We start from the raw sequence: 24,980 nt of genomic DNA, 5'->3' as shown, positions 1-24,980 counted from the left end.
CTTTTCGCATGTTTAAAAATGAAATAAAACCTACACGGCACTAGCAAATGGTGTAATAATTAGAGACTCTAGATACTGAAGAGATTTAAGATTAAGATTAATAATGATATATCTTAGGATTTTTTTTTTTATCTGTGAAAGCGAGTCTAAAAATATTGGATGAGTACTCGTGAGTGTTTATTGATTTATTATTGTGGCCGAAATTTTTTTTTTTATAAGATCGGACTAGTCAATCTCAAAATTAATCGATTTGAAGAATTAGATATCTAATGTTAATTAAAAAAAATCATAATGTAGTGGCCTTTTGAATTTCTAAAGCATCTAAGATAGAATTCAAACTATATATGTACCAAATCCTTACCTTAATTCAACCGCTGCTGAAAGTCAGAAAGTTGCTGCCCAAAAGAAACAGCTGCTGGAAAAGTGGCTGTCGGAGCAATTTACTCTGACCAGATCAAGAAGAATGATCAAAAACATTCACAAAACAAACTATTAACAATTGAATTCTAGAAATAAACTATTCCCCTTTACCTCTTCCACTCCAATTGTCTGTAGTGACCAAGGATCCGGCGTAGAAGAAAAATCCTCTACCAACGTTGTGGTGGCTGAAACCTAATGTAGCCACTGCCTTCCATCATCACCCCAACTCAGGCTATGAAAGGTATCGAACACCCCAAACCACAACTAGGGCAGAGCACTAACCTCCAAGATGATTGTTGGGTGACAACGTGGAGAATAATCGGCAACAGTGTTAGGGCAAAAAGGGCGTCGGCGGCGGTGGAGATGCTAGGCCACAGAGGGACGGCGGCCGGCGCTAGGGAATCGGTGCCGGCAGTGGCGTCGGGCTGGCTAGGGCACAAACGGCGGCACTGGTGTGGAGAAGGAGAAGGAGATGAAGTAGGAGGAGAGGAGAAATCGCCGCGGCCGGCGTTTAGGGCAAGGAGGAGGGCGTGGCGGCGTCGGGGAGAAAAGGGAAGAGATGCGGGGAATGGCTCGGGTTCGGCGACAAAAAGAAAGAAATAAAGAAAATAAAAAGGAAAAGGATATATAAATATAATCTTTTCCTCGCTTAAATCGGGTAGCCTAAACAGGCTTTCTCGGCTCCGTTATTATCCCCGTTAACTCGTCCGTACGAGCTCCGAAAAATTCCCGAAAAATGTCCAAAAATTCCGGAAAATTCCCTTATTCATATCCGCCTATTTCCGGTATTTTACATTCTCCCCCACTAATAAAAATTTGGTCCCCAAATTTCAGTATCTACCATCAGCAAGTACTAATAACAGATAATAATAATAAATGCTGAACGGTAAATAAACTCACATACCTCAAGTGAAAAGATGGGGATATCGAGCTCGGATAGTGTCCTCGAGCTCCCAAGTAGCCTCCTCGTCCGAATGATGCTGTCATCCGACTTTAACCAGCCGAATGGTCTTGTTCCGCAACTGACGCTCCTTCCGGTCGAGAATCCGTACCGGAACCTCCTCATATGTAATGTCAGGCTGAACTGGAACTGGAATATCTGCCAGCACATGTGTCGGATCAGGCACGTATCTCCTCAGCATCGATACGTGAAATACATCGTGAACGCCTGACAGGGACGGTGGTAGTGCCAATCGGTAAGCTACAGCTCCGATCCTCTCCAAGATCTCGAAAGGACCAATGTATCGCGGAGCTAGCTTACCTCTGAGGCCAAATCTCTTCACCCCTTTCGTGGGTGAAACTCGCAGAAATACATGGTCGCCAACAGAGAACTCTAGTGGTCTGCGTCTCCGATCAGCATAACTCTTCTGGCGATCCTGCGCCTCTGACATCCTCCGTCTGATAGTACGGACCAACTCTGCATCCTGCTGAACTCTATGAGGTCCCAACAACTGAGCCTCTCCAACCTCATCCCAAAGGACGGGTGTCCGACAAGGTCTACCATACAACGCCTCAAACGGTGCCATCTGGATAGCCGAATGGAAGCTGTTGTTGTAGGCAAACTCTACTAACGGCAGATGGTCCTCCCAACTGCCTCCGAAATCCATAACACATGACCTCAGCAGGTCCTCTAAAGTCTGAATGGTCCGCTCTGACTGTCCATCTGTCTGTGGATGGAAAGCTGTACTGAAACGGAGCTGTGTGCCCAAGGCCTGCTGCAGACTCTGCCAGAAGCGTGGATCTCTATCTGAAATGATACTCAAAGGAACACCATGTAGTCTGATGATCTCTCGGCAGTACAGATCTGCCAATCGATCCAGGGAATCAGTCCTCTGAATCGCTAAGAAATGCGCAGATTTGGTTAATCGATCAACGATTACCCAAATCGCGTCATGGCCTCGTTGTGTCCTCGGCAAACCTACCACAAAGTCCATGGTAATGTGATCCCACTTCCACTCAGGAATAGGAATCCGCTGAAGTAACCCTGCAGGTCTCTGGTGCTCAGCCTTCACCTGCTGACAGACAAGACATCTAGCTACAAAATCCGCGATGTCTTTCTTCATGCCGTTCCACCAGTAGGAACGTCTCAAGTCTCGATACATACGAGTCCCACCTGGATGGATCGCAAATCGAGAACGGTGAGCCTCCTGAAGTAGCTCCTGTAGGACCGGATGAGACTGGGGTACACATAATCTACCTCGAAAGTATATAACACCCTCCTCGTCTCGTGTAAACTCGGCCTGCTGACCAGAAGCTATCTGACTGCCAATGAACTGCATATGCTTATCACTAGCCTGGGCCTCTCGGATCTTCGTCCTGATCGACGACTGAGCAACCATGGTAACAAGAATACCCTGCTCTGTAGATCCCTGCTCCTCAAGGTCTAACTCGGAGAAACCCTGAACCAAGTCTGTAACTGAAACTCGGTGGCAAGCCAAAGTCCCTCTGGACTTCCTGCTGAGTGCATCTGCAACCACATTAGCTTTCCCTGGGTGATAGCTAATGGTACAATCATAGTCTTTCAGGAACTCCATCCATCTCCTCTGTCGGAGATTAAGCTCCTTCTGAGTAAAAATGTATTTGAGACTCTTATGATCAGTGAGAATCTCAAATGTGATACCATATAAATGATGACGCCAAAGCTTCAGAGCAAAGATGATGGCAGCTAACTCCAAGTCATGAACTGGGTAGTTCTTCTCATGCTCCTTCAACTGACGAGAAGCATAAGAGACTACTCTGCCGTGCTGCATCAGAACAGCGCCCAAACCCTGAAAAGATGCGTCGGTGTAAAGTACAAATCCATCCTCTCCAGAAGGTAAAACCAAAACTGGAGCCGACACTAATCTCCGCTTCAGCTCCTGAAAGCTGGTCTCGCAATCCTCGGACCATATGAACTTCACGCCTTTCCTGGTAAGACGTGTCAACGGCATAGCAATACGCGAGAATCCCTCGACAAAACGTCGGTAATATCCGCCAATCGAGCATGCGGATCTCTCGCGACTTGGTGCTCCAATCGGTGACCTCGATCTTCGAGGATCAACTGAAATACCTGCTAGAAACCACGTGTCCCGAAAACCGATCGAGGATAACCGAATGCACACTTTGAACTTGGCGTCGGTGATGTCGTCGAAGAATCTCCAAGATCGTGCGAAGATGTTGTGCATGCTCCTCGGACGAGAGTAGACCAATATGTCATCAATGAAAACGATAACAAACCGATCCAGATACTCCGGAAAGATGCGGTTCATCAAGTCCATAAACACCCGAGCATTGGTAAGCCCAAATGACATTACCAAAACTCATAATGATCCGTATGCGGAAAGTCGCTTCGGATATCGAATCTCGACTCTCAACCGATGATATCCGATCGCAGATCAATCTTAGAATACACCGATGTACCTCCGAGTGATCAAACAAATCCTCAATCCGTGGTAATGGATATTTATTTCGACGGCCACAGCTGCCCGTAGTCAATACATAACCTCATGGTGCCGTCTTTCTTCTTGACAAATAGAACTGGAGAACCCCATGGTGAAACACTAGGGCGAATGAATCCTCTGTCTAAAAGCTCCTGGAGTTGAACCTTCAACCGGTGCACCTTTGGTGCCATCGTGTTAAGGATGGACGACTCAGAGGTTTCCGAGGTAACCATAGCGCACTCCGCCGCCGCTCAACAGCAACCACCGACTCCTCCGAAATACACCACGTTGAGATCCGAACATTTCTTTCTTCACCCTCAGATACAGATAAGAAAAAAATCGAGACAGCAGCTTCTGCGCCTGAATCGCCGAAATAATCGAGATACCGTCGTCTCTGATGCCAGTGAAACTCCACGAGGGTTGGTTCGGAGGCTGAAAGGTGACCACCCTCGTCTGGCAATCAACGGTAGCATGATATATTGACAGCCAATCCATGCCAAGTATGACATCAAACTCGACCATCTCCAATACTAAAAGATCTACCGTAAGTATCATGTTGCCAAAGTCTAACGGGCAACCTCTGATCTCTTCGGTGACTTCTAAAGTATCACTGGACGGTAGGGAGACGGTCAATCGCTGGGGTCTGCAAGTGGGTAATCTACCAATCTCCCGCATAAAGGTACGGGATATAAAAGAGTGCGAACTACCAGTATCAATCAAAATATCAGCGGAGAATGCATAAATGGAAATCATACCGCGGAAAACGGATCCGTCGGCTCGCTGCGCATCCTCCCTGGTAATCGCATGAACTCGTCCAGTCTCTGGCGGAGGAGGAGGAGGTAACGCTGCCAGCGGCTGCTGCGGCTGGGCAGAAGCCTGCCACTGAGGCTGTGCTGGATAAGGTGCCAGTGAAGACTGAGAGGATGGTGACTGATACTGTGCAGCTGGCTGGGACTGAGTCTGGTACTGCCCCTGAGTCGGATAATAAGATCCTGGAACAAAACTCTGGGGTGCTACAGAAGCACTGGAGTACTCCTGTCCAAGCATGCCAAATGCTGCTGCAGAGGGAGCTGCTCCCTGCGGACGCTGTGAGGGTGTGAATCTCCGCCCTCCTCGTCGAGACACTGACTGACTAGACTGTCCCCTCTGCTCTGACCCTCCGGAAGCCGTGTGCTGAGCCTTCAGCTGACAATCTCGGCTCTAGTGCCCAGGCAGTTTGCAATAAAAGCAAACTGACTGTTCCAGAGTGCAGGCTGAAGTGATGTGATCTCTGGAACCACATCGGAAACACTGTATATCGCTGGTGGATTGTTTCCGATCCTGCCGAGAAGACCGGAAACGTCCTGAGGAAGACTGTCCTGACTTCTGAGGCCTACGAGAAACCCCAGAAGAACTCTGACCTGATCGTCTGCGACTACTCTGATGCTGTCCTGTCGCCTGTGTCTGCTGGACCTGCCCTGATGTCTGACCCGTATGCTTTCTTTTCCTGTCCGGATATGCTGTCTGCCGAGCTAACTCTATCATCAAAGCTCGATTCAATGCATCAGAGTAAGATGTAATCCCTAATCCGGCAAGCTGTACATGCAGATAACCATCCAATCCCTGTATAAACTGCATCATGCGAGTTCTGTCCTCCGCAACTAACTCTGGACAAAACTGAGCCAACCGAAGGAATTCAGTATTATACTCGGTCACTGAGCGATTATTCTGCCTCAGACTCATAAAATCCTGTCGGCGAGCCATCTGATAGGACAGTGGAAAGAAACGGCTCTCAAAAGCCTCTCTGAACCTGGTCCACGTGACATTGCGCTCACCAATAATAGAACGCTGAGTAACCCACCAGACATTAGCTAATGGATACAAATCATTAGCTTCATCTCAAACGCTGAGTATCCTCATCAGATGTATCCAAATCTTTTGCTATCTTAGCAAGGATACAATATTAATTAAATAGAAATAATAACATAAAAATAGAAAGTAAGAAGGTTAGGGTTTACTTAGTTATAACCTAAATGGTTGTTAATCTAAGGTAATTTAAAGCTCACTAAAAACTCTTTAGTTGAAGGTGAAGAAACCTCTTACACATTTTGAAAGCTCAGAAATTACTAGAAAGATGAGTATAATTATTGTTGATTAATTTCTAGCTCCAAGGGATTTTTTATAGTCTTCTGAAAAAATTTACCATTACTTGGAGGTACGTCCAAAGCCATCCAAGACGTCTCCAAGTGGATAAAGATTTATCCACTCTTCAACAGTCAGCCAATGGCTACTGTTCATTGGAGGTGCCTCTATAGAAGCTCTAGGGCCTCCAATAGAGGCGTGAGGATGCCTCCAGTCTCCAGCAGGGCACCTCTTTCTTGAGACACAAGGGTGCCTCCATGCTCCTTGGAGGTTCCTTCACTCCTGCGGCTGGCAGATGCAATTCTAGCACTCGAGGAGCCCTCAATCACAAGTGAGGCGCCTCGGGTCTTTAAGATCAACCTCTAAGTTGATCTTCTTCGATTCCACTCACTTGAGTGATGCTTTGGGCATCCGGAATTAAGCTCACCCGAATCCAACTCTAGTTTTCTCCTTGAGCAAGCTTCCTCCCCGTCTTTTCGTCTCTCAGATGTGTCACGTGCTTCCTTCTTATCCACTGGTGTACTTTTCCGTAACACGTCATCAGTTGGATGCACCAAGCTTGTCAACTCACTTCCCGTGTTATTCTTCTCGCTAGCTGTGTCTTCTGCTTGACTTCTTATGTTCTTAAGTTTTTTCCACACTAAGACATAAGGTATCAAAACTGCAAGACCTAATTTAAATCAATTAACCACATCAAAACTATTCCGGGGTACTTATCATCTCTCATTTATTGATGTGCATTAATCCAAGTTAAGTTAGGATAAACAAAGAATAAAACATTTTAAGCAAATAAATTTACAATCATTACTATTAACAAATTTCCAATAAAAACAAATAAATACAAGTATAAAACATGAAATTTTATACTAAGTTTACCTCCACTTAACTAATTCTCTCTATCACATCAAAAAAAATATTAGAAAAAATATGAAAAATAAAATAAAAATATGGGAAAATATTATTGGGGTTTTAAATAGAATTTTTAGGAATATGTAATTTTACCAAAATAATTTCTAAAAGGAATAATTTTTATCAATTACTCCTCTATTTTGGTAAAAATAATTAAAAAAATATTTTGAAGCTTAGAAAAATTCTGAAATTTTTTGTTAATGACAAACATAAGCATTCAAAACATGAAAAAAAAAATTACGAATAGAATGTTATTATTTTAATCATAATAAATTCTTTGCACAGAAATGGTTATTTTGAATTTAAATGTTTAAAAATAGATTTTTAATTTAAAAAATTTTGTTAATTTTTTTCAACATTCAAAATATAACGTTTCTTAGAAAAAAAAAAATCATATTTTTCAAAATTTATCTCTAAAAAAATTTAAATTTAAAATTACATTTTTTAATAAATTTTTTTTAAAAAAATAATTATAAAAAAAATCTCAAAATTTTTTATTCTAATAGAAAACCTAATTAACTATCACATAATTTTTTTTTTGAAAAATCAATTTTTGAAATATTTTTAATCATCAAAATTTATTTTTAGAAAGATTTTTTTTAAAAAAAATAATATAAAGGTTTTAAAAAAATTACAATTTTTCTGTTACTAGATAATATTTTTATTTTTCATAAAAAAATTAACAGAACATGAAAAGGAAGCATGTGAAATAATTAATTTTAAATAATATTAAAAATTAAAAGAAATTTAATTTAAAGCATGCATAAAAATGAATTTCAATCAAACTAAGCATTATTTAGGAACCAAAATAAGTTTTTAACTACTAAATTTATCAGCAATTTTTTGGGAATATAATTTCTATAAACTTTTGGAATTTGACCCTTATGATTCCTTAAATACCAATTAAGTCCCCTATAATTTCTTGAATTTAAAAATTGTGAGAAATTCGAACTTGAGCATGCTGAGTCAACAATTCTATTTGCCCTTTTAATTTTTTATTTTCAATCTTAAGTTTGTCAAAATTTTTAACTAGGCATGCATAGTTTTTCTTTAAATCTAAATATTTTGACATAGTTTTACATAGAGATCTAGACAACATTTTGATACATTCATATAGTTGATAAGAAGGAAAGTTACATACCTCACTTACTATGTCAAACTTATAGGTAGATGCTCCCCTTTCATTATTGCTCTCTTCCGAAACGCTTTCATCATTTTCAAGTAGATATTCAGCTATTAGTGATGTTCCAATAATCTTCTCGATCTTGGACTGTTTTGAAGATGAATTAATATCCATCGAAGAGTCAGATTTATCTTCTTTTGGTTTTTCATAGAGTTCTAGAACCTTATTCCAAAGGGCTTTGATAGATTTGTATGTGCTAATTCTATCGAGTTCCCTAGCCGGTAGCACGTTGAGAAGGTGAAACTCGACCTTGACATTTACCATAAAGTCGCCATGCTACTTTTTTGTCTAGAGGTATTCTTTGAGTTCTTCTCTGTTCTTGTCTTTTAGTGCTTCAAAATCATATTTCATTTTTAATAAGATATTGAAATCTATTTTAAAGAATACCTCCATATGACGTTTCCAAAACGTGAACTCCCCCTAGAACATTGATGGGTAGATATTAGATCTGACCATCTTTCTTTTGCTTTAGCCAGTCCTTTTAAAGTGAATCTCGCTCTGATACCAATTATAGGTCCACGTTAGGTAGGCTAGAGGGGGTGAATAACCTTGAAAGAAGAGTTAGACAAATCTCTTGCTATCTTAGCAAGGATATAATATTAATTAAACAGAAATAATAACATAAAAATAGAAAGTAAGAAGGCTAGGGTTTATTTAGTTACAATTTCGATGGTTGTTAATATAAGACAATTTAAAACTACTAAAAACTTCTTTGCTGAAGGCGGAAAAACCTTGTACATACTTTAAAAGCTCAAAAATTACTAGAAAGATGAGTACAATTATTGTTGATTAATTTCTAGCTCAAGGAGACTTTTATAGTCTCTTGAAAAAAGTTACTATTGCTTGGAGATGCCTCCAAAGTCATCTAGAGCACTTCCAAATGGATAAAGATTTATCTACTCTTCAACGATTAGCCAAAGACTATTGTTGATTGGAGATGTCTCTATAGAAGCTCTAGGGCCTCTAATAGAGGCGCGAGGGCACCTCCAGTCTCCAACAGGGCACCTCCTTCTTGAGGCATGAGGGTGCCTCCATGCTCCTTAGAGGCACCTTTACTCCAACGGCTGGTAGATGAAATTTTGGCACTCGAGACACCTTCAATCACAAGTGAGGTGCCTCAAGTCTTCAAGATCAACATCCAAGTTGATCTTCTTTGGCCCTACTCGCTTGGGTAATGTTCTAGACGCTTGAAATTAAGCTCATCTGAACCCAACTCCAGCCTTCTTCTCGATCGAGCAGACTTCCTCCCTGGCTTCTCGTCTCTTGGTTGTGCTGCACACTTCCTTCTCATTTGTCAGTGTATTCTTTCGCAGCATATCGTCCCTCGAATGCACCCCGCCTGTAAGTACACTCAAGCTCTAGATGATTTGATGGAATCACAGTTGAATGAGGCTATAACCATACTGAAAGTGTGTCGACTTTAAGATCAGGTGGAACTGCTCAAGGAACAATTGAAGGAACATAACCCCTCGCCTGCAACCCCTTAAGTACCTTTGTCCCATGGAAAATCAATGTTATTATTATTTTGTCTTATAAGGTCAGATGAACTAACTATTTATCTTTGCATCAAACTATCCATTTTTGTGAAAAACTATTACTCTATTATGATTTGTCATTTAATCCCAAAAATTTTGCATACTGCTTACCCATATATTTGTGTCAATCTTCGTGGTAAATAAGAGTTATAGGTATGTCCAGGGATGGAGCCAGGGGGGGGGGGCGATGGCGGCAGCCACCCCCCATCTCAATTTTTAAATATAAGAAGTGTATGAGGTATAAAAATAGGGGGTGAAAGCGAGGTGAATGGGAGGCAACGACATGGTTGCCTCCCCTCAACATAAGCACATACATTTCGCCCTCTCGATATAAAATTCCTGACTCTATCCCTGAGTATGTCTTTAATATCCTCTATATCCTCTATTAATATGAGTTTTTGATATTGACATTTTCCCACTTTCTTAGTGATTCAATTTTGAATCTTAAAGAATTGATCCCTTATGTATTCCTGTTGATATTAAGAACCTTTTGTCTATAAATGATTTATATGCCCTTTTCCTATTTTTGTAGCCATTCATGAGGACCTCAACTCCTCTTTGTTTCCTTCTGATTCATTCACCTCTTGTGTCATCCTATGATGAAGCAAACAAAATCACCCTCCTCTTCTTCTATCAATTGGTCAACTTGTCCATCTTCCCAACAAGAGATTCCAATTACGCGAGGAAAACTTGAAAAAAAGTTCCTCCCCAATGAAAGTTGCCTGTGAGAAGATCCATGAGGATTAGGTCTCATTCAAAGCATGTCTCCCTACCAATTTTCTCATCTCCTATTCAGATATCTGAGAATTCTTTCGATGACTCACCTAAAGAATTTCTTGAAACATCGATTCCTCCTCCTCCTTTGATAATTGTTCCTAACTCCTTTATTTTTTTATGAGATGACCAATTTTATCGATGATCCCATGTTAATCTTTTTGAATAACTATTCCTCAATGTTCATAGGGATCTATTGAAACCTTGTTGGTGCATATAAGTTCTATTGTTCCCCTAAATTTAAGCCCTGGTCCGAGTAATGTTCCTACCATTAAGTCACAACTTAAGTTAATGACAGCTAGAGCGGAGACTTTGGAAAAATTATATTCTCAAGTAGTAGCGCCTTTAGGGGAGGCGCTTTAATGAGGAAAAATATTACTCCAAGAACTTGATATGTTACATGCCTCTAGTCAAACTTGTGTAGGATAAGAAATATTCTCTACATGTAGGCTTTATTGTTGATTTTGTATTTCCTCCTACCTTTTGATGTATACATTGAAATATCTATCATTTTTTTTTCAACTCTCCCTTATTTCAGTATATTGTATCCTTGTATTAATTTTTGACTTTTGAAACCGCTAAATTCAAATCACTCCTATTACCAATTTTATCGTGATTTGAAACATCGCCTTTAATTTCACTGTTTAATTTCTCATGTTCCTAAGGAAATGATACATCTTTTCCTTGACACAACTGGTCATCTTGAATAAACAATATTTATATTTTTCCTTTATAGAGGTGTGATACGGATTATGATAGATCGGCTCGGCGAGTGAAGGAGGAGTTTAAGTCAAGAGAGATAGGAAAGGTATATAGCCGGTCGAATGAAGGCCGAGCGAGCGCCCATATGCTCATATATGCTCAGCCGGGCAAAGCCCACTCGAGCATAAAGATATTTAGCCTTATATGTGACTTCTAGTCTATTATTGGTCGACCGCAGGGCGAGCGAGCACCCATGCGCTCATATATGTACGGTCGGGCAATGCACACCCGAGTATAAAGACATTTAACTTTATATATGATTCTCAACATATTACCGGCCGACTGTAGGTCGAGCGAGCGCCCACGCGCTCATATATGTACGGTCGGACAAAGCCTGCCCGAGCATAAAGGTATTTGACCTTATATATGACTTCTAGCATATCATCGGCCGACTGAAGGCCTAGCGAGCGCTCACGTGCTTATATATGCTCGGCCGGGCAAAGCCTGCCCAATAATAAAGGTATTTGGCCTTATGTATGACTTATAGCATATCATCGGACGATCGAAGGCCTAGAGAGCACCCATGTGCTCATATATGCTCGGTCGGGCAAAGTCCACTCGAGCATAAAGACATTTGGCCTTATGTATGACTTCTAGCATATTACTGACCAACCGAAAGCCGAGTGAGCGCCCACGTGCTCATATATGCTCGGTTAGGCAAAGTCCGCTCGAGCATAAAGACATTTAGCCTTATATGTGACTTCTAGCCTATTACCGGTCGACCGTAGGCCGAGCGAGCATCCACATGCTCATATATGTTCGACCGGGCAAAGCCCGCCCAAGCATAAAGATATTTAGCTTTATATCTGACTTCTAGCATATTAACCGGCCGACCAAAAGCTGAGCAAGCACCCACATGCTTATATATGCTCGGTCGGGCAAAGCCCGCTTGAGCATAAAGACATTTCGCCTTACATACGACTTCTAGCATATTATCGGTCGACCGAAGGTTGAGCGAACACCCACATGCTCATATATGCTCGGCCGGGCAAAGCCTATTCGAGCATAAAGACATTTAGCCTTATATACTATTCTTAACATATTAATGGCCGATCGTAGGTCGAGTGAGCACCCACGTGCTCATACACGGTCGAGACATATTCAACAGAGGGTATTCCTAATATACGACTGGCTTGAATGACCGGCCGAGACAAATTCAACAAGAATTATTCTTAACAGTATATATGACTGGCTTGAACGACCAATCGAGACATATTCAACAGGAAGTATTCTTAACAGTATATACGACCAGCTTGAACGACCGACCGAGACATATTCAACAGGAAGTATTCTCAACAATATATATGGTCGGCTTGAATGACCAGCCGAGATATATTCAACTAAGGATACTTCTAATATACGGCCAGCTTGAACGACCATCCGAGACATGCTTAACAGAATATTTGACGGGAAATATCTTCTAGAAGTTTCTTCAGTTATGATGACGTATCCCCATTATAAATACAAATCATAAATGACAAAACGGGTACATCTGGGGTACAGAAAATATTTCTTAAAGGATTATTGCACGAAATATAGAAGATGACTTCATCTCCTAACAAACCCTACTGAACCGGGGACCACTTCACGACTACGGAGGTCACGTGAGGTAGTATAAAAAAGGGGATCCTCTTCGTTGGCAAGGTACGCAAGTTCTAGCATCTAAACTCTGTTTCACTTCAGTTACTATTCTTCTTCTTCTTCCACCTTTGAGAGGGATTGACTTGAGCGTCGGAGGGCCTAGCCAGTGATCTCCATCCCGGTCTTAAGTCACTAACGCTTTGTTGGCTCGTCTTATTACGCGCAGGAGCGTTGAGGAGTTTCTACTGATCTTCGGGAGTTCATCTTCATCGGAGGTCATCGTCATTCATCGAAGCCAGTGCTTGTCTTCGCAGATTTCGGACAGGATCAAATTTGGCGCAGTCTGTGGGAACTATTCACCTGGATCTGATGCTACGAAGATGGAGGAAGCTAGCAAACCCAACACTATTACTATATTGCAGGATGATCTGGAGTTGCTCATCAATGCCAGAGTATAGAAGATATTGCAACAACAACAAGTCAATACTGGTGGCACGTTACCTATAGTGGCACCTCTAGCGATGTCGATAACTTCTCATCACTGAGAGAGGGAGATTAAGGAAGGAGATCCGGTCTATCTGTTCTCTGCTCCTCTCTCTCCCACTTGACGCCCAAAGCTTATTTTCGAACATCTCTCAAACAAGGAGGATAAAAAGTAATTCTTCAGGAGTCTTCTGGAGAAACCCCTGTGAGAGAAAAACGAAAGGGGAAGGTGGTAGCTAGTGATAGTTCTTCTGAAAGGATTATCACTCTATTTTCTCAACGAGTGTTAGATGATTCGTTGTCAAAACATTATCAGAATTTAAATGTCAGAAAATACTCGGGAACAACTGATCCCAAGGATCATCTTCTTAAATTTGAGCATGTGGCGCTCCTCCAACAATTTACCGATGGAGTTAAATGCCGGATGTTTCTTACTACTTTCGGAGGAACAGCTCAGAGATGGTTTAAGCGACTGCTGAAAAATTCTATTCATCGCTTCAAGGATTTTTGCAAGGTATTCTTATATCATTTTTCCAGCAATCGGAGTTACCACAAAACTTCGTGGAGTCTTTTTTTCCATCAAGCAAGGTCCTAAGGAGTCTATTAGGGCTTATATTAAGAGATTCAACCAAATAACTATTGATGTTCCATCAACCACCATGGAGATCTTGGTAAGCGCATTTTCTCAAGGGCTTAATGACAATGATTTTTTCAAGGATTTGGTTAGGAATCCTCCTACCAATTTTGATATATTAATTGAGCGGGCTTTGGAGTTCATTAATATGGAAGAGGCTCAAGTTGCCCACAAAAAAGATGTTAACATTTCTGTGTCGGTTCTGACAACAGTACGCTCGGTGGGACTTGTCCAGTCCCCTAAAGGACCTCGGGCGGATCCGCACCATTGTCATCCCGAGCCTCGGCCTCAAGCGGTACAACATGTAGATGCTCCCGCACATTTCCAGCAAAGGTGGTGCACCTATCATCTGACCAGCATCCATAATACAGAAAACTATTTTGCGCTGAAGAATCAGTAGGCGGGTAACACCTGCTATCGTAGGCGTTCTATAATCCCAAATCGCCGGTGATATCCGCGACAAAATAGTCCTTACAAAATTGAATATCAACCGAGCGGATCGCAAGCGGGAATGTTACCTCTCCCTGCCGTACAGGCAAAAACACCTGACCAAGCACAATCAGAACCACCGTCAACTCGACAAGAGTAAAATCACCAATAATATTGCTCGTGGTAATATTAATATGATAGCGGGAGGACTTACTGATTGTGATTCCAATCGGATGAGAAAATCGCATGCTCGGTGATTAATGATTCACGTTGTGGGGTGTAGTGCTGAGAAGCCAGCAGGGCCAGAAATCAATTTTAGGTCCAAAGATTTAGTAGGAGTGGAAGTACCCCATGATGATACATTGATAATTAAGGTTATTATAGCTAATTACAACATTTCACGTACTTTTATTGATACTGGTAGCTCTGTTAACATTAATTTTAAATAGGCTTTTGATTATCTGCAGATCGATCCGAGTGAGCTTCAGCCTATGGTCACTCCATTATATGGGTTCATCGGCAATGAGGTACAACCACGGGGTCAAATAAAATTGACCATATCTTTAGGGGAGGAACCCCTTATGCGTACACGCCAATAGATTTTCATGGTGGTGGATGCTCCATCAGCATACAATGTTATATTGGGTCGACCGACCTAAAATAAATTAAGGGCGGTCATTTTTACTTTCTGCCAGAAAATAAAATTCCATGTGGATGATCAAGTAGGGGAAGTTAAGGGAGACCAAATAGTAGCACATAAGTGTTATGTGGAGATTGTAAGGACGGAAGCTAATGTCGTCCGAAAAGTTCAGAGGATGGATATTAATGCTATTCATGAAAAGCCGCCAACACTTGTATATGAGGAGAAGGAGGAGGTGTAGATACAGATCGGCCGACCGGAGGCTACTACCTACGTTGCGCCCGATTTGGATATTGATCTCAAGGAAAACGTGGTAAAATGCTTAATGAGAAATAGTGACGTGTTCGCATGGGCACCTAAGGAAGTAAAAGGTGTTACACCAATAGTTATGGAGCACGCTCTGCATGTATACCCAGATGCTCAACTGGTCAAGCCAAAGAAAAGGGACTTCGGAGCTGATCATAACAAAATTATCAAGGAATAAGTGGATAAACTACTGGAAGCCAGATATATTAGGGAAGTACAATTTCCCAGCTGGCTGGCTAATGTGCTCTTGGTTTCTAAGCCCGGTAAAAAGTGATGAGTATGTATTGATTTCCGGAACCTCAACAAAGCTTGTCCAAAGGATTATTATCCTCTGGCTCGAATAGATCAAGTGGTGGATTCTACAACTGGATGTGAATTCATCAGTATACTGGACGCCTATTAAGGATATCACCAAATTCGGCTCACTAAAGCAGATCAGGAAAATGTTAGCTTTATAACTGAGGGTACTTATTGTTACAATGTTATGCATTTTGGTTTAAAGAATGCAGAAGCTACTTATCAACGGCTTATAAATAAGGTCTTTCTGAAGCAGATTGGAAGGAACATGGAAGTTTATGTGGATGACATTCTTATTAAATCTATACGAGCTTCTAGTTTATGTGCTGATATTGAAGAAATTTGTAGGACTCTAAGGAGGTATGGGCTTAAGCTCAATCCCAACAAGTATTTATTTGGAGCCAAGAGTGGGAAGTTCCTGGGATACATGGTGACCGAGTGGGGAATATAAGCCACCTCCAGCAAGGTAAAAGCATTACAAGACATGACTTCCCCAAAGAACCTGAAGGAGGCCCAAAGATTGATAGGGAGGATTATCGCCCTATCTCGCTTCATCTCTCGATCGGTCGATCGGAGTCTCCCCTTCTTCAAGGTACTCCGACGATCATAATGGAATGAGGATTGCAGCAAGGCGTTTGAAGAACTAAAAGATTATTTGTCTACCCTCCCTGTATTAGCTAAACTAGTAGTAGGAGAAACTTTGTGGGTGTACTTATCAGCCAATAATCATGCTGTTAGCTCTGTATTAGTGAGGCAAGAAGAGAAAGAACAATTACCTGCATATTTCTTGAGCCATTTATTAAAAGGAGCAGAGTGCCGATATACAACACTCGAGAAGTTAGCTCATGGGTTGGTTCTAGCAGCTCAAAGCTTATGCCATTATTTTTTATCACACCCAATTATAGTATTGACTAACAACACTCTCGGTCGAGTGCTTGTCAACCCAAAAGCGTCCAAAAGATTGATTAAGTGGATGACAGAGCTCAATGAATATGATATACAGTATCAGCCTCAGACGACCATCAAAGCTTAAGCTTTGACAGATTTCATAACAAAAATACCAAGTCTGGAAACATAGGAGACTTGGATTATCTATGTGGATGGATCTTCTACTCGACAAGATAGTGGAATTGAGATTCTTCTTATATCTCCTAGGGAAGATCGAATACAGTTATCTATTAGATTAAATTATAGAGCCACCAATAATAAGGCCAAATATGAAGCATTGATAGCAGCCTTGCAAGCTGCTAAGCATGTGGGAGCTGCTCGTGTGGTAATTCATTTTGATTCTCAATTGGCAGCATAGCAATTGACAAGTAGCTTTGGAATTAGCAATGAAAGACTCAAGCTATATGTAGAGTCCTTTGACAAATTAAAAGTTGAATTTCATGAAGTAAGTGTAAAGAAAATCCCTCGAACAGACAATCAAGTAGTAAATGAGTTAGCTAAATTAGCTTCTGCCATTGTGCCTTGGAATTTGGATAGACCAGTGGAACAAACATTATTAGTATCTTGTGTTGAACAACATGTTAATCTAGAAATTCAAGGTGATTGGAGAACACAAATCATTCTATTTTTACAACAAGAAATTCTACCCATTAATGTAGAACAAGCTAGGGTATTCAAGAAGAGGGCAAGCCAATATACTATGATTGGAGATCATTTATATAAAAAGGTCTTTTCTAGTCCTTTACTCAAATGTGTTGGATTAGATGACATACGGTATATCCTACAAGAAGTACATCAAGGTTCTTACGACAGCCATATGGGAGGTCAGTCTCTTGCTAGAAAGATATTATTAGCTAGATATTTTTAGCCTACTTTACAAGCAGATGCTGCTCAGCTTGTGAGAACCTGTTTGTCTTATCAGAAACATTAAAATATTCCTTATCATCTTATTGAATTATTGAAGACTTCTATAGTATCTTGTCATTTTGATCAATAGGGCATGGATATAGTAGGATCTTTCCCTCTTGCGCCTGCTCAGAGGAAGTTCCTATTAGTAGTAGTGGATTATTTTTCTAAATGGGTAGAAGTAGAACCATTGGCCAGAATTACTGAACATGCAATTATCAAATTTCTATGGCAACATATTGTTTGTAGATTTGGTATTCCACACAAAATAATTTTTCATAATGGAAGACAATTTCAAGGAAGGAAAATTAAGAAATGGTGTTCTGATTACGACATTACACAAGTTTTTACCTCTATGGCATATCCACAGAGTAATGGACAAGCCGAAGTAACCAATAGAGAAATTATCAGAGGACTTAAAACCAAATTTTAAAAAATGATAATCCCAGTTAGCCTCATTGACTATCCTTGGGGGTGACCGATCCGGTCCCACGGAAGTTTCCCACCGGCCACCAGGGTAAATCGGGAAGCACGCGCGATAGTCAACCCAGACGCCCAACATCCTTTGATTGTGCTACCCATTTGGAGGAAAATTCCTGCAAATACGTCGTAGCTGGGGATCGAACCACGGGTGCTTGGGTGACAACCTGGATGTCCTACCGCGGCACCATGCCCCGGGGACAATTTAAAACCAAATTAGATCATGTGGGTGGCAGCTAGGTAGATGAACTACCTAGTGTATTGTGGGCATATCGTACTACTCCTTGAGAAGCCACAGGAATTACTCCTTTTCAACTGATTTATGGTGGTAAAGCAGTGATTCCAATTGAAGTCAGAGTAGAATCTAATTGAAGAAGGCTTTATGATGACAACAATGCGGATCGATGCCTTATGGAGCTTGATTTAATAGAGGAAGCACGGGACAAAGTAGCAACTCGGCTTATTTCCTATCGGCAAAGAATGAGACAGAATTATAACAAAAGAGTTATTCCAAGGTTCTTTTAGGTAGGTGATCTAGTATGGAAGTGCATCAAGCCCGTAAGAGATGTTAAAAAGCTAGAACCTCAATGGGGAGGACCTTATAAAATCATACAGAAACTTGTATTGGGCACCTATTACCTCCAAGATGTAGAAGGGAGAAAACTTGAACAACCTTGGAGTGCTAATCATTTGCAACCATAAAGAACTTAGCAAATATGCCTGTAAGTCATTTATGTATCTTGTTCGAACATTGTTAATACAAATAACATAGAAAGTGCAGGTAGTATTATTTGGGGAAGACATATACTCTTCTTTAAACTTCCATAACAGTCGATCGGGGACCCTAAGGAGTGATCGACCTGACTTCCTTAGGGGGAACCGGAGACTTTAAACCTCCATAATAGTCGATCGGAGACCCTAAGGAGTGATCGATCTGACTTCCTTAGGGAGAACCAGAGACTTTAAACCTCCATAACAGTTGATCGGAGGCCTAAGCAATGATCAGCCTGACTTCCTTAGGGGGAACCAGAGACTTTAAACCTCCATAACAGTCGATCGAGGACCCTAAGGAGTGACCGGCCTGACTTTCTTAGGGGGAATCAGAGACTTTAAACCTCTATAATAGTCGATAGAGGACTCTACGGAGTAATCAGTTTGGCTTCCTTAGGAGGAACCGAGACTTTAAACCTCCATAACAGTCGATTGAGGATCTTAAGGAGTGACCGACCTGACTTCCTTAAGGGGAACCAGAGACTTTAAACCTCCATAATAGTCAATCGAGGATCCTAAGGAGTAACCGACCTGGCTTCCTTAGGGGGAACCGAAGACTTTAAACCTCCATAATAGTCGATCGGGGACCCTAGGGAGTGACCGACCTGGTTTCCTTAGGGGGAACTGGAGACTTAAACCTCCATAATAGTCGATCGGGGACCCTAGGGAGTGACTGACCTGACTTCCTAAGGGGGAACCGGAGACTTTAAACCTCCATAACAATCGATTGGGGACCTTAGGGAGTGACCGACCTGACTTTCTTAGGGGGAATCGAAGACTTTAAACCTCCATAACAATCAATCGGGGACCCTAATGAGTGACCAGCCTAGCTTTCTTAGGGGGAACCGGAGACTTTAAACCTTCTCCAAGATCAACCACAAGTTTCAGCATCAACATTACTTATTGTGCAGATGTTTAATTTCGCCTAGGTATATGAATCTGATCGGTCCCTCATATAGTTGGGAAAGCCTGGAGGAGCATTTACATAGTAGATATTCAATTTCGCTCAGGCATACCAATCCGATCGATTTCTCATGTAGTCAGGCAAAGCTCAAAGGAGCATATACATTACAGATGTGTAATCTCGCCCGGACATACAAATTCGACCGGTCCTCTATATAGTCAGGAAAGCCCAGAGAAGCATTTGCATGGTAGATAGTTAATTTCGCCCGAGTATATAAATCCGACCGGTCCATTGGACAAGTCGAGAATACTTCATATATAAGCAAGACACTTAACTTATCATATGAACCTGGAGATCATCGGAAAAAAGTTCATTCATCATTATATATCAATCAGAGGATAACTAGGAGATCTACTTCCCTTGATTATAATTTTTCTATGGGATTTCTCTACATATGATGAATATATTGAAAAAGTTTGTTCATATAAATACTTGGGTGGTTTTGACAAATTATGAGAAAATACAAGTACAAAATCCCAAGTTTACTCAAATTTGCTTAAGAGGTCTTTTGAGAGTTCCCGGTTGAGCCATCGGTGATCTATAAACAAGGGAGGAGGGTCTTCAGATAGACAACCCCCCTCTCTCAGTTGTTGGATTACTCCTTCAACGGAGTGAGTTAGAGTTCCTACAATGCATCTAGCATACCCCTCACCAAATTTAGGAGAACTTAAATAGGCTCTGCGCCTGCTTTACCAGCGCTCTTCCTCGCCTACCTTATATGCTTGAAATTTAAATTATAGGCCCGAGCATAAAGACATTTGGCCTTATGTATGACTTCTAGCATATTACCGGTCGACTAAAGGCCGAGTGAGCACCCCACGTGCTCATATATGCTCGGCTGAGCAAACTCTGCCCGAGCATAAAGATATTTAGCCTTATATGTGACTTCTAGCCTATTACTGGCCGACTGTAGGCCAAGCGAGCACCCAGGTGCTTATATATGTTCGATCGGGTAAAGCCCACCCTAGTATAAAGACATTTAGCCTTATATCTGACTTCTAACATATTAACTGGCCGAGCAAAGGTCGTGCGAGCACTACAACAAAAACTGCAAACGACAACACCCCTACGACAACGGTTTTAAGAGAAAGCGTTGCGTATTTGCTCAAAGACAACGATTTTTGCCAAAACCGTTGTCTTTGAGCTCCCCATTAAATATAAAAGACAACGGTTTTAGAAAAACTGTTGTCATTGAGCGATTTTTTTTTAAAACGACAACACTTTTTACAACGGTTTTATAAACGGTTGTCTTTATCCGCGTTTTTAGCGGCTACGACAATAATTTTGAAAAATTGTTGTAATTGAATTTGGTCATTTTCCCAACTCGCTGTTTTCCTTTCCCTCATTGTTTTCTGTTCGGCGCCGTGTTTTTCCTTCGCGCTCCCGAACCTAAGGCAATTTTCTTTCCCTCTCCTCATACAATCTCTTCAAGCCTCCGCTGGATCTTCCTCCACGACGGTGTGTTCCTCTCGTTTCTTGGTGAGCGGGTTTCTGAGTTCGACGAGGCCCTCTGACCTTCCACTGCTGCTTCTTTCACTCGTGGAACCTTTTGATCGGATGAGGTATTTCTTCGCCAAAGGTGGCACTCCTACTCCGTCGATTCATAACCTAGGTCTTGTCTTCGTTCATAAATTTTGTCTCAAAAAATGAAACCTACTTTTGATTCCACTATGCTTATATTTGCAAGCGCAACATTCTCTTTTCTTCTTCTTTTTAGCTTATGATTTGTTTCATCATGCCCTTTACCTGCTCATATGTCAAAGTTTGTGGTGTTTGATCTCTGAAGGTGTCGGTTTTAAGCATCGATTTCTATATATTATTCACTTTTATTGGTCAAAATAGTGTGTTCGGATAGGTTTTCTAGGTCTTGCACGACTCACCACTTTTATTGGAATAGTGGACACAGTCGTATCTGTGCTAACTGAGAGGTTGACTTATTGTTGTATTCTTGCAACTCCAGTGATGGCAAGCTAGAGATAGTGGTACCATCATTTGTCCATTACCTCGAAGTATTGGAGGGTTCTGATGGTGATAAAATGCCAGGTATCTTTTTAATGTTATTTCTGTTATCTAGTCATTTATCTATAAATTTCAATATCTCGTTGGTAGCTCCTTTGCATGCTTTTTGTAGTTACTCAACACATAATAGCATATAGTTTCCATTGATGTGAAAATTCCAAATTCATCAGGATGGCCTGCTTTTCACCAATCGACAGTCCATTCCAGCCCCTCTCTTATATGATATAGACAAGGATGGTACAAGAGAAATAACGTTAGCTACCTATGATGGAGTTGTAAATTTTTTCAGGTAAGTAGCTTCAACAATTGTTTGGTGGATTGCTGCACGTTGACATAAATCTAGTGGCTATAATAGGGTCTCTAGCTATCTGATGATGGATAAACTAGAAGTACCTCGTAGAAAGGTTCGTAAAAACTGGTATGCTGGCTTGGATCCAGATCAAGTGGATCGTTCACATCCAGATGTCCATGATGATTCAATTTCCAAGGAGGCTTCTGCTAAGAACTCAATATCTCGTATGTGATCACAACCCAACTGCAATCACCTTTGCTTTTATTTCTATTTCCTGAGGATGTTGGCCAATTAGCCATATTATAATTGTGCTGATTGTTGTTGTTCGTGAACTTTTTGCGTTTGCATTTTTATACATATTTAAATATGAAACACTGTGGTTTGCAACTCCTGTAACATATTTAAGATGCCTTAAATAACTTTGCTATGGTAAATATATTAGGATTAACATGTCAAATTTTGTAAGTATGTTATACGATGATTGAGAAATTAGCATATGGGTTTATAAACTAATATTCAAAGTATCACATATTCTTTTTTGAAATTCTGATTATGAATCAAATTAGGAAAATTCTGTTGCTTTTTATCCAGATATAAATGGGAGCATGAATGGGTCAAATAATTATGATTCTACAAACATTGTGAACAACCTCTCAATGAATACATCTAAGCTTGAGGATAGAGGAAAACTTGATTTTACCCAAACTAGTCAATACAATGGAGTGTCAAGCAATCTTAATGACACAATCAAAAGGGACGCTTCATTGGAAAATGGTACAGAGGAAAATCAAACATAAACGCAAAGAAGGCTTCTTGAAGAAATTGATAATCAAGGGGCCCACGATGGACATTTGAAAGACCATAACATTGGTGTTGGAGTGCAAGGAGCAACTGTGGAAAATGACCAAGAACGGGAAGAAGAAGCTGATTCATCTTTTGATTTGTTTAGAGATACAGATGAGTTAGCTGATGAGTATAATTATGACTATGATGATTATATTGATGAATCAATGTGGGGGGATGAAAATTGGACAGAAGAGAGCCATGAGACAGCAGAAGATTATGTTAGCATAGATTCACACATACTTTGCACTCCAGTAAGTTCCATTGGAGTTGATCATACAGAAAAAGGAAAAAATTAGGGAATTTAATTCCTAAAAGCTTGACCCACATTTTTAATATTCTATGAAGGTAATTGCTGACATAGATAATGATGGTACTAAAGAAATGGTTGTGGCTGTTTCATACTTCTTTGACCGCGAGTAAGAATTTTTACTTTATACATTTGTGGTATTTTTACATGAAAAGTTGCCCATAATGATACAAAAACTATTTCTGGTACTTTCTTTTGGATGTAATTATTCTGTGGAAAAGCTTGTGGTAAGCAACTTCTCTACTTTTTGTCTAAAAAGTTTTCTTGTACGATGATATCATCTTCCTAGATATTCTGTTTCTTGAAATGAAAATTGGTGCCAAAGTCATAGACTAATTTGATACTTTCTACATCTGACATATGATATATTAATCTTATGTAGGTTACAATGTTACAATAACAACTCAATATTGATGGAAGTTTATTACAGGAAGAATCAGCATACTTTTTTACACTGCTTTTCATGCAATTTTCAGAAATTTAATGGTTGTATGCGAACCGTGTGTAATTATTCTTACTGGTCTTAGTGTTAGGTCATGATTCTCACAATGTTGGCTTGTCTAATTGATTCTTCATCTGCCCAAACTATGGTTGTATTCAACTGAGATACTACTATCATTTTGTTCTTGTATATTTAATGCATTTGTACTGATTTTTTTGGTGAATGTCATATATATCTAAGGTTGTTTGTGCATTCAATTCTTTATTATTACAGTTGATAAGTTGGCAGGTATTATGATAATCCAGAGCATTCAGCTGAGTTAGGGGGTATCAACATTGAAAAATATGTAGCAAGTGGGATTGTAGTTTTCAACCTTGATACAAAGCAAGTCAAATGGATTCAAGATCTTGATTTAAGTGTCGATTCGGGGAATTTCCGTGCATATGTTTATTCTTCTCCTACTGTGGTTGACTTGGATGGTGATGGAAAATTGGACATTCTTGTTGGCACTTCCTATGGTTTGTTTTATATTTTGGATCATCAAGGTAATTTTTTTTGGTTTCATTTTATAGTTGTAATTATTATCTTTGGTAAGTCAATGTGTTCTTTGTAATGTTATTAACTGCAACATCTTCATGTTTATATACTGCAATTTACCCAATATATATTGGAGGAATTGCATCTTTTCTATTGTGGTAAATTTTGCAGTTTGAGTAGGATTTTCTGTTAGAACTTGTAGAAATTTAGAATACAAACTGAAACCTCTCTGAATAGAAGCCAGTGAATTATTTAGCAGAAATAGGAATTTGACATGAGATCAAATTTTGTGGTTGTGTATCCTAAGGGTGGATTTGGTTTAGTTGCCGACATTAGAGTTTATGGTATATGTTTGGGAATTAGGGTCCTCACCAAGTTTCACTAATCTTGAACTGAAATGGACTAGGTCTAATGACAAACTCGTGCCTTTATTTACTTAAGACTTTCCTATATGTGACACTTATGTGACATTAATATCTCTTGTATTTCATTTTCAAAAAGAGAAGACAATGTAAATTTAAAGGATATTATTAACATGTCTCTTGCTCTTTCTCTATCTCAAATATGCAATTATGTAATCTTAAATTATCAGAACCGAGCACAAAGCTTCAATTTCTTGATTTTATTTTTGAAAGCAATTTCGTGTAGGCCAAGTGAGAAACAAATTTTCTCTTGAGATGGTTGAGATTCAAGCACCAGTTGTGGCAGCTGATATTAATGATGATGGCAAAATTGAAATAGTGACAGTTGACACTCATGGAAATGTTGCAGCATGGACTGCACAAGGAGAAGAAATTTGGGAAGTGCATCTTAAGAGTCTAATACCACAGGTAAGTTTATTTCATTTTTATCTGGATGCCATTTAAACTTGATTCATTTCTTCTTAAGGTGATCTTACCTGTACTTGTGCATATTTATGCTGGATTTGATTGTATATACTCCATGTAGGATAAATAGTATTTTTTTTAAAAATAT

At 40.2% G+C, this 24,980-nt stretch overlaps 1 pseudogene; it reads left to right on the top strand.

Annotated features, from left to right (window-relative positions):
- Positions 1-654: 654 nt before the first annotated feature.
- On the top strand, positions 655-24,953 carry LOC122002685 (annotated as a pseudogene).
- The last annotated feature ends 27 nt before the right edge of the window (positions 24,954-24,980 follow it).

Source organism: Zingiber officinale, chromosome 1A (genome assembly GCF_018446385.1).
Source record: "Zingiber officinale cultivar Zhangliang chromosome 1A, Zo_v1.1, whole genome shotgun sequence".
Taxonomy (NCBI): domain Eukaryota; kingdom Viridiplantae; phylum Streptophyta; class Magnoliopsida; order Zingiberales; family Zingiberaceae; genus Zingiber; species Zingiber officinale.
Note: the sequence above shows the minus strand (reverse complement) of the source record. Positions and strands in the feature narration are given on the sequence as shown.